Consider the following 10,357-nt stretch of genomic DNA (forward strand, 5'->3'; position numbering starts at 1 on the left):
TCATTTAGACAATTAGACATAAAAGGGTGGTAATGAGGTTGAAAATTGTTGAATGGCTAGTTGGGTAATGAATGAAGCATTCGCCATATGGGGTAAAATGGGTCATATGCTCATGAGATAAAATTTTGTGAATTGATGTATTAATGATGATAGTATAGTTGATGTCATGTATATATGTATAAATATTTGGCAATACGGTTAAACTAGTTAATTTATTGACTAAGCTCAAGAAGCTCGAGGTGGAGAAACAAGCAAAGGCAAAGGAAAGAACATCGAGTAGCCGAGTTGGAACCATTTTGCCCAACACAAGGTAAGTCATTAAGCACATATGTTTGATATTGCTTAAATGATTGTAAAATCTATGCAATTGTATTTAATGGGATGCTATATATATATATATAAATGAAATTGTATGTGTATGGAGTGATGACAATTGTTGAATGTAAAAGAAATAGTGAAATGTGTAAAAGTTTGCTTTCGGCACTAAGTGTGCGGGCAATACGTGTGTACGGTGACGAGATTGGCACTAAGTGTGCATGCTGGAAATATATGGCACTAAGTGTGCATGCTGGAAATATATGGCACTAAGTGTGCATGCTGGAAATATATGGCACTAAGTGTGCATGCTGGAAAAATACTGACCTTGGGTGTGCGAGCTCAAGGGTATGGCACTATGTGTGCGGGCTTAAATTGCGTGGCACTAAGTGTACGAAATCGAGTATTAAGCACTGTGTGTGCGTACTCTATATATATGGAGGGTGTGTCTCCATCGAGTTGAGTATGGACAGCAGATCGAGTAAGTACCTCGAGCTCATGACGAATAGAAAATACGTTCATGCTCGAGGTTGAATTTGGTAAGCCTTAAATCTATGTGATGATTGAAATTGTATGATTGTGGTGGAAATGAGTTAGTGTGTGAAAATGCTTCAAATATCTTGTTGTGTAGAATATGAAATGTGGATGTATGACTTGGTATGAGATTGGACCAAAAGGTCTGAGGAATTATGGTATAGATTCGATATGGATGAGTACCTAACCTCGTTTATTGTTCATGTTGTAGTAACTTTATCAGTGGATTGATGAATGCTTATGACTTACTGAGTTATAAACTCACTCGGTGTTTTCTTGTCACCCATTTTAGGTCTCTCGGACTCGTATTGTTTGCGTGATCGAAACCGTCGTTGAAGTCATCACACCGGCTGAAATATTTTGGTATTGTCTTCGTTGTTGAAGAACATTTGGCATGTATAGGCTATTATATTTTGTTGAACTGTGGGTTGTAAACTTTAAGCCATGTGAAAATGGCCTATGTGGCCGTCGAGTGGGATGCTAGAACCTATAGCCACGAGTCTTAGAAACTTTAATTTTGATAAGGTGGCCATAATTTGTGTCATGTATGATGGATGATTAAGGCCAAGGAAAGATTCATGAAATTGGCATAGTCTACTGCAGTAACTGTTACGGACAGCAGCAGTGAGGTGAGATTGAAAAATCACTAAAAATAGTAGAAGCAGAATTAAACAGTGAATAAATTATGCAATTGAACCTTGATGAATCTAGTTTAATATGGATGGAACGAAACGACCATATGAGCAGTATACTGAGAAATATTAAAGTTCTCGTGAGACAGGGCCAGAACGGTTTCTGGGTCCCCTGTCGTGACTTTGAAAATTTACTATAAATTATCCAGAAATAATTAGAAGTCATGCCTTATATGTGTAGATTCCATTTTGAGTCTAGTTTCATTAGAAACAAACGAAACCAGTATTAAAGCCTTGTACAGAGAGATATTCAAGTTTTAACGCGCGAAGGTCAGTGTAGTCGACTCCTGTAACATTGGTGACTTTAACTAATAAACTGTACCAATTGGCCTGACCAAAAATTCTAGAAATAAATCCATGGATAGATATATGAGTTTAAATTCAGGGAAAATTTACAGAATCAGTTTCTGAGTTTTGAAACTCGAGATATGATTTTTAAGGCGACAGTGACGCAGTTAGCTAGCCCGCCTAGAACAAAGAATCGATTTTACAAAGAGAGAAATAAGGGAAGTAAGCCCGGTAACACCACGTGTTCAAATCCGGTGACGGTCACGGGTTTGGGGTGTTACATGGGGAACTACTTTTCGGAAAATTGATTGAATGATGACAATACCTAAGGAAAAATCCACCTAGACTTTACTTGTTATTCTGGCTCCGAACCAGACGATTTATTCATTCAACTTGTTCCGTAGAGATCCCTAAGTTATGTGATTATCCCTATTCAAGACTAATAATGTCTAATCCCTAAATTGAATAACCGAGACTTGTCTCTAATTAACACTCTAAGGTTGCATTAACCCGATCTATAGATCCCCTTATTAGGTTTCACCCTAATCCGATAAAATCTTGTTACCCTATTTCTAGGCGCGCAATCAACTTCGCTTAATTATGACAAAAGTACTCTTAGACAGGGTCTATTCCTCCTCTGAATAAGAGCATGTCTTGAATTAGTATCCTGGGATATCAAAACAAGAATTAAGAACACATAATTAAGAACAAGTTAAATATTTATCATACGATTCAGAAAATAATAACAAGATTCGTCTTAGGTTTCATTCCCCTTAGGTATTTAGGGGTTTTAGTTCATAACTAAATAAGAAAACATCTCAGAAGAATAAAGAATACAAAACATAAAGAAAACCCAAAACTCCTGAAGGGAAATTGAGGAGAGATCTTCAGTCTTGATGATGAATCCGGCTTCTGAGATGGATCAATCGGCTTCCTTGGAGTAATTCCTTACCCCCTCTTCTCCGTCCCCCTTTTTCTCCTCTTCTAGGGTGTATTTATAGGCTTTGGAATGCCTAGAGGTCCTCAAAATTAGCCATTTCTGAATTGGACTCAACTTGGACTTGGCAGGGACATGCCCGTATGTGATTACTTCAGGTCGTGTTCGAGCCTGTTAAAATGGCACGGGCGTGTGTTATACCCATGTGAATCGTGCTCTAATTCTGCTAGATTGACACGGCTGTGTGGTCTGCCCGTGTGAGGAGGTCTAGGCCATGTTGATTTCATACTTTGGCTCATTTTCTCTATTTTTGGCCCGTTTCTCATTCCTTTCGCTCTCCTATGCTTTCCTAAGTATAGAACATGAAATTAAAGCATTAGGAACATCAAATTCACCAATTATAATGAGAAATCATCCATAAAATGCATTAAACATGCGGTTAAAATATGTATAATTTACGGTTTATCAAAGACCCCCACACTTAAGCATTTGCTTGTCCTCAAGCAAAATTCTCAACTCATAATCAAAATAAATTCTTCTCAACTTATAATTTCTATCGATAATATCTCACATTAATCCATAAGTAATCATACATTGAGAATTCAACTAAAAGAACATAAAAGTTTCAAACATTCCAAGTTGAGTATTTAGTCATGCAAACTTAGGTGCTTCACTTCGTCTAAGTAATTACCTTTGACTCAGAATATCACAGAGTTTCACATCCTCACTAAAGGTTCACTCAAATCACTCTAGGTGTTTAAGGACAATAAATGAAGCACTCAATAATCAATAATGAAAAGTCATTACCATAGGCTTGCATGAAAATCAAATCTCCACCACTATAATTTTAGATGATATATTGATCAAAAGGTCTTTAGAGGGTTGTAATGAGGCTTGGTTAGAGGGTGTGGTCACAAGCTGAAAGAAAGAGTTAGAATCAAGATTAAATTGAATAATTGCCTAACTAGAAAAAGAGTTAATCTTCACTTGCGTACAACAGAGCTTCTCTCAGAATATGAAATTACAGATATGCATACATAGTTTTTTTTTAAGAACAAGTTAAAATAATATAGACTAACTATTAAGAAAAAAACATAGTTAGGCAGTCTATTCAACTCAAATCTCGACAAAAATAGGGATTAATTTAGGGGATTTCAACAATAATGGGTTAAAGGTTAATATTAAGTGTAATACAAGAAATGGTTTGTTAGGCTCAAGGGGGTTTACTAGGGGTTAATCGTGGAGGTAGGCTTTTCATGGCATGAGTGGGTTAATCCTAAGTGTCTTAATCATTTTGACATATCAAATCAAATGGTGTGGTCTCGACATGCATAATCAAACAAGTTATAGAATAACAGTTCAATACTGACGCACTCAAAGCAATAATGAAAGTAAGCATGAAAGAATTAATAGATGCTCAAAAGGCTCAAAAATCTCACAAAAAAATATGGCTTTTTTTTATGTTTAGACTCGTGAATTCCAATTCAAAGTAATACCTAGACTTGGGGAAACAACCTATAATTTTAAATTCTTAAAAATAAACTTATCATGCTTGATTCTCTAATGTCTTAAAGTTTAAATAGTCAATGCATAAATCCCTATGTTTTAATTCAAGATATATCAATCAAAATCATAAATCAATTAAAATATATCCTAAATATGATATGAGAGTTTTTCAAGAGAACAAGATGATTATTTAGGGATTTTTCTGATAATGAAATAAATACCCCTCCACACTTAAGATGTACATTGCCCTCAATGTACAAAGATAGATATTAGAGTATAAAAATAAGATAGGGAGAGAAATGAAACTTCCTGTATTAAGAATGGATGATATTCTTGGATTGACGAGATTGAGTATTGGAGATAATTCTGGATGGCAAGCTTGACTCTGAAGGTAAGCCATTTTTTTTAAAAAAAGGAAAACAAATGAATCTTAAAAAAAATGAGTCTGAAAAACTTCATGAAAGAAAAAGAAAATAAAATAAGATAATTATTCTAATTTTTCAAGTATCACGACCAGTGCACACGCCCATGTTGTTCGTGTCCCATCCGTGTTCGTCGTGAATTGTGATGTCGTCACACGGCCTTCTCGCACGCCCATGTGTATAGGCCATGTGGCTACAAGATCGTGTCGCACAACCGTGTCTGGCGTGGTTCGCTTCTCCCACGGTCCTGTAGGTTGGTGCACGCCCGTGTCATTCTGGCAGTGTTGTCCATGGGTGCTAGACACAGGCGTGTCGCACGCCCGTGTTTATTTGGCAGATTTGACCACGGCCATGTCGCACGGCCTTGTCGTTTTATCACAGCCCGTGCTTGGGGAAATATTCTACCCTGTTTATGCACGGCCATATCGAACGGCCGTGTTTCTATCTATGTTGGTCACACGGCCTTAAGTACGACCGTGTGCTAGGCAGTGCGGAGTTGGGAACCTATGCTTTAAGTACTTTGTTAGTGACTTAAATGTGTAAAACTTGAAATGTAAATAATTTAAAACCATTAGTATCTGGGTTGCCTCCCGAGAAGCGCTTGTTTATAGTCTAAGCTCGACTGTTACCTTGTTGGTTTATTCAGGGCGGTTTGTGGAGTCGTAGCTCCTCTCCATTGACTTTAAAATTCTCACCATTATAAAGTTTGAGACGCTGTCCATTTACTTTGAAAGTACCGTATGATGGGTGACTTACCTCTATTATGCCATATAGAAGAACAGATTGAATGACGAAGGGTCCTGACCATCGTGATTTTAGTTTCTCGGGAACTAATTTGAGTCTTAAGTTGTATAGTAAGATGAGATCTCCAACTTCAAATTGTTTTCGTTGCTTTAAACGAATGTCATGGCGCCGCTTTACTGCTTCCTTGTATAGGCGTGAATTTTCGTATGCATTGGCTCGCCATGCATCAAGCTCGTTCAGCTGCATCAACATGTTTTTTCCTGCAAGTTCTGGATCAAGGTTTAGAAATTTAATAGCCTAAAAAGCTTTATGCTCTAGTTCGAATGGTAGATGACAACTTTTTCCATAAACAAGTTCTGTAAGCCCATAAGGCATTGTCTACTTTTGTTGCCCAGTCTTTTCTATTTGCTTCTACTGTTTTTCCAAGGATCCGTTTAGGTTCTCGGTTTGCTACTTCAACTTGTCCATTAGTTTGAGGATGGTATGGGGTGGCTGTTCTATGATGAACTCCGTATTTCTTAAGGGTTTTTTCAAATTGGGTATTACAAAAATGAGTACCCCTGTCACTGATAATTGCTCTAGGTGTTCCGAATCTCGAGAAGAGTTTTTTAAGGAAACGTACTACCACTCTAGCATCATTAGTAGGTAGAGCTTGGGCCTCTACCCATTTAGACATGTAGTCAACTGCTACTAAGATGTATTTATTCCCAAATGAACTGGGGAATGGGCCCATGAAATCGATACCCCAAACGTCAAATATTTCATATGAAAGCATATAGTTTTGAGGTTTTTCATCATATTTAGATATGTTACCTGTCCGTTGGCATTTGTCACATGAAGTAACATACCTGATAGCATCTTTGAATAACAAAGGCCAATAAAAACCTGATTCAAGTATTTTGTGTGCGGTCATAGTTCCACTATAGTGTCCTTGGGTTGGCCTTAAGTGGCAATATTCCAATATTTTTGATATTTCTGATCTTGTAATGCATCTTCTAATGACTTGATCTGCACATCTGTGAAACAAAAATGGATCATCCCAAAAGTAGTTTTTCACATCATTAAAGAATCGCTTCTTTTGCTGGTGTGTCAACCCTTTTGGGATAATGTTAGCAGCTAAAAAATTCGCGATGTCTACAAACCAAGGTACCTCGGAGTTAGATATAGCGAAAAATTGTTATTTAGGGAATGAATCATTTATTTCAACTTCATCTAGTTCTCTGGTATTGGATTTCTCGAGCCTGGACAGATGATCAGCCCCGAAATTTTTAGCTCATTTCTTATCCTGAATCTCCAAGTCAAATTCCTTCAATAGGAGAATCCATCGAATGAGTCGAGGTTTTGCATCGATTTTAGTTAAAAGGTAGCGAAGGGCGGAATGGTTAGTGTAAACAACAACTTTAGATAATATGAGATATGATTGAAATTTATCAAATGCAAAAACCACAGCTAGCAACTCTTTTTTTTGTAGTAGTATACTTTTCTTGTGCCACCATTAATGGTTTCCTGGTGTAATAGATAGGTTGAAAATGCTTGTCTCTTCGCTGTCCCAATACTGCACCTACTGCAAAGTCACTCGCATCACACATTAGTTCAAATGGCAAGTTCCAATCATGAGCAATTATGATTAGAGCATTAATTAATTTATCCTTTAAAGTATTAAATGCTTCTAAACATTCCTGATCGAAGTTAAAAGGTATATCTTTTTCTAGAAATTTAGTCAAGGGCTTAGCTATTTTAGAAAAATCCTTAACAAATCTTCTATAAAAACCAGCATGTCCTAAAAAACTCCTAATAGCCTTAACCGAACTAGGGGGTGGTAATTTTTCGATTGTTTCTCTTTTAGATTTATCCACCTCAATCCCTTTACTAGAAATTTTCTGCCCTAATACAATACCTTCTTGAATCATGAAGTGACATTTCTCCCAGTTGAGCACAAGGTTTGTTTCTTCACATCTTATTAAAACTCATTTTAATTTTTTAAGGCAGAGACGGAAAGAGTTACCGAATACCGAAAAATCATCCATGAAGACTTCCATGATATCTTCCACAAGTTCGTCAAATATGGCCATCATACAACCCTGAAAAGTGGCAGGAGCATTACATAATCTAGAAGGCATTCTACGATAAGTGAACGTACCATATGGACATGTGAATGTCATCTTTTCTTGATCTTCAGGAGCTATTGGGATTTGGAAGTAACCAGAGAGTCCGTCTAGAAAACAGTAATACATGTGTCTGAATAATCTTTCCAACATTTGGTCAATGAATGGCAAGGGGAAGTGATCTTTTCTTGTGGCATCATTCAGTTTCCTGTAGTCTATGCAAAGTCTCCACCCTGTGACTGTTCTTGTTGGGATTAGTTCATTCTTTTCATTGGTCACAACCGTCATACATCCTTTCTTGGGGACAACCTGCACTGGACTTACCCAAGAACTATCAAAAATAGGATAAATAATTCCAGCATCTAGAAGTTTAATTACCTCAGCTTTTACAACCTCCTTCATGTTGGGGTTCAGACGTCTTTGAGCTTGTACAAACGGTTTGTATTCATCTTCCATCAAAATTTTGTGGGTGCAAAAAGAAGGGTTGATTCGTTTAATGTCAGAAATTTTCCAAGCTATGGCCTTTTTATGTTCTTTTAATACTTGGATTAATTCCTCTTTCTCCTTGGGTTGCAAATTAGAAGCAATAATAACTGGTAATGTAGAATTATTTCCAAGGAATGCGTATTCTAAGTGGTTTGGTAATTGTTTAAGTTCCAGTTTAGGAGGCTCCTCAATAAAGGGTTTTTGCTTAAGTTCATCATTTATCTTAATGCCCTCATATTCTACTTGTCTTGACGAATGGTCATTAGGTTCCTCACCTGTCTCCTCGTCTTGAGCTGGATACGGTTCTGTCGTCTCCTCTTGTACAACTTCCTGAAAGTGTCTTGAGTAATATGATCAATAGAGTCAATGAAATAACATGAATCATCCTGTTCCCTAGAGAATCTCATAGCATCGTAAATTTTAAAGATAATCTCCTCGTCACCTACTCTAAGTACCAATTTACCATCTCCCACGTCGATCACAACTCTAGCAGTGGCTAGGAATGGGCGCCCTAAAATTAAAGGTACTTCCATATCTTCATCCATGTCAAGCACAACAAAATCAACAGGGAATATAAATTTATCTACTTTTACGAGTACGTCTTCTATAATACCCCTAGGATATTTAACAGATCTATCGGCTAATTGAATACTCATCCTAGTAGGTTTAGGTTCCCCAAGACCAAGTTGTTTAAACATTTTTTATGGCATCAAAATAATGCTAGCGCCTAAATCAGCTAGTGCTTTTTCAACATTCAGACTACCAATTAAGTAAGGGATAGTAAAACTTCCTAGATCTTTCAGTTTGGTTGGCAGCTTGTTTTGGAGTATGGCTAAGCACTCTTCGTTGAGTTTTACTGTAGATAAGTCCTCGAACTTTCTTTTATTTGTTAGAAGCTCCTTCAAAAATTTTGCGTAGGTAGGCATCTGCGAGATGGCTTCAACAAAAGGTAAGTTGATATGTAATTGCTTAAAAAGTTCAAGAAACTTACCGAATTGTGCATCAGTGCGATCTTTTTTTAATTTTGCTGGATATGGAACTGGTGGTTTATATTCCTCCAGCACTGGTTTGTCACTATTTTTGGGTTTTTCTTCCCTCTTTTCGCTTTCCACGACTTCTTGTGCTAACTTCTTTTCAAATTCCGCTAATACTTTCCCACTCCTTAGTGTAACTACCTTGACACGCTCTCTTGATTTGGTGTTACTAAGTAAATTTCCTAGTGGGCTTTCCGAGATCAGTTTGGATAGCTGGCTTATCTAAGTTTCGAGCCCTTAGATCGAAGCTTGTTGATTCTTAAGTGCTATCTCGGTGTTCTGAAAATGGGTTTCTGACATTGATATAAACTTTGAGAGCATCTCTTCAAGGTTTGGCTTCTTTTCCTATTGGTAGGGTGGTTGTTGGTAGCCCGGAGGATGTTGTGGTCTTTGATTCCCTTGACCACCCTAGGAGAAATTTGGGTGGTTCCTCTGACCTGTATTATAAGTATTACTGTATGGGTTATTTTGAGATCTAAAGTTATTATTACCCATATAGTTGACTTGTTCCTCTTCGGTTGTAGGATTGAAGGATTGATATTCTGTGTGCATACCTCCTCCACTTGAGTCACACCTCATTACTGGATGTACCTACGTAGAACCAAGTAAATCATCAATCTTTTTATTGAGAAGTTCTACCTGATTTGATAGCATAGTAACTGAGTCGATGTTAAAAACGCCGGCTGTTTTTGTTGGCTTAGTCCTCATGACTTGCCACTGATAGTTATTCAGTGACATTTCTTCAATTTATTCATAAGCCTATTCAGGTGTTTTATTGTTGATGGTTCCTCCAGCGGCTACATCAATCATCTGTCTTGTCGAGGTATTCACACTATTGTAGAATGTTTGAACTTGCAGCCATAGAGGTAACCCATGGTGAGGGCACCTTCGCAATAGATCCTTGTATCTCTCCCATGCATCGTAAAGTGTTTCTAAGTCCATCTGCACAAAAAAGAGATATCATTACGCAACTTAGCCGTTTTAGCCGGCGAAAAATATTTTAGTAGAAATTTTTCGGTCATTTGTTCCAAAGTAGTGATAGACCCTCGTGGTAACAAATTTAACCACTGTTTAGCTTTGTTTCTTACTGAAAAAGGGAATAACCGAAGGCGAATGGCATCATCAGAAATGCTATTAATTTTGAAAGTGTCGCAAAATTCCAGAAAATTCGCCAAGTGGGTGTTGGGATCCTCATCCTGCAAACCATCAAACTGAACAAACTGCTGTATCATCTGAATTGTGTTAGGCTTTAGTTCAAAATTATTCGTGCAATAGCAAGTCTAACTATACTTGA

At 37.3% G+C, this 10,357-nt stretch overlaps 1 non-coding gene across 1 annotated transcript; it reads left to right on the top strand.

The window, feature by feature from the left end:
- Positions 1 to 9,931: 9,931 nt before the first annotated feature.
- Positions 9,932 to 10,037, top strand: LOC128290844 (small nucleolar RNA R71). The gene has a single exon (XR_008280629.1). It is a non-coding gene; the product is annotated as a small nucleolar RNA R71 (small nucleolar RNA).
- The last annotated feature ends 320 nt before the right edge of the window (positions 10,038 to 10,357 follow it).

Source organism: Gossypium arboreum, chromosome 3 (assembly GCF_025698485.1).
Source record: "Gossypium arboreum isolate Shixiya-1 chromosome 3, ASM2569848v2, whole genome shotgun sequence".
Taxonomy (NCBI): Eukaryota; Viridiplantae; Streptophyta; class Magnoliopsida; order Malvales; family Malvaceae; genus Gossypium; species Gossypium arboreum.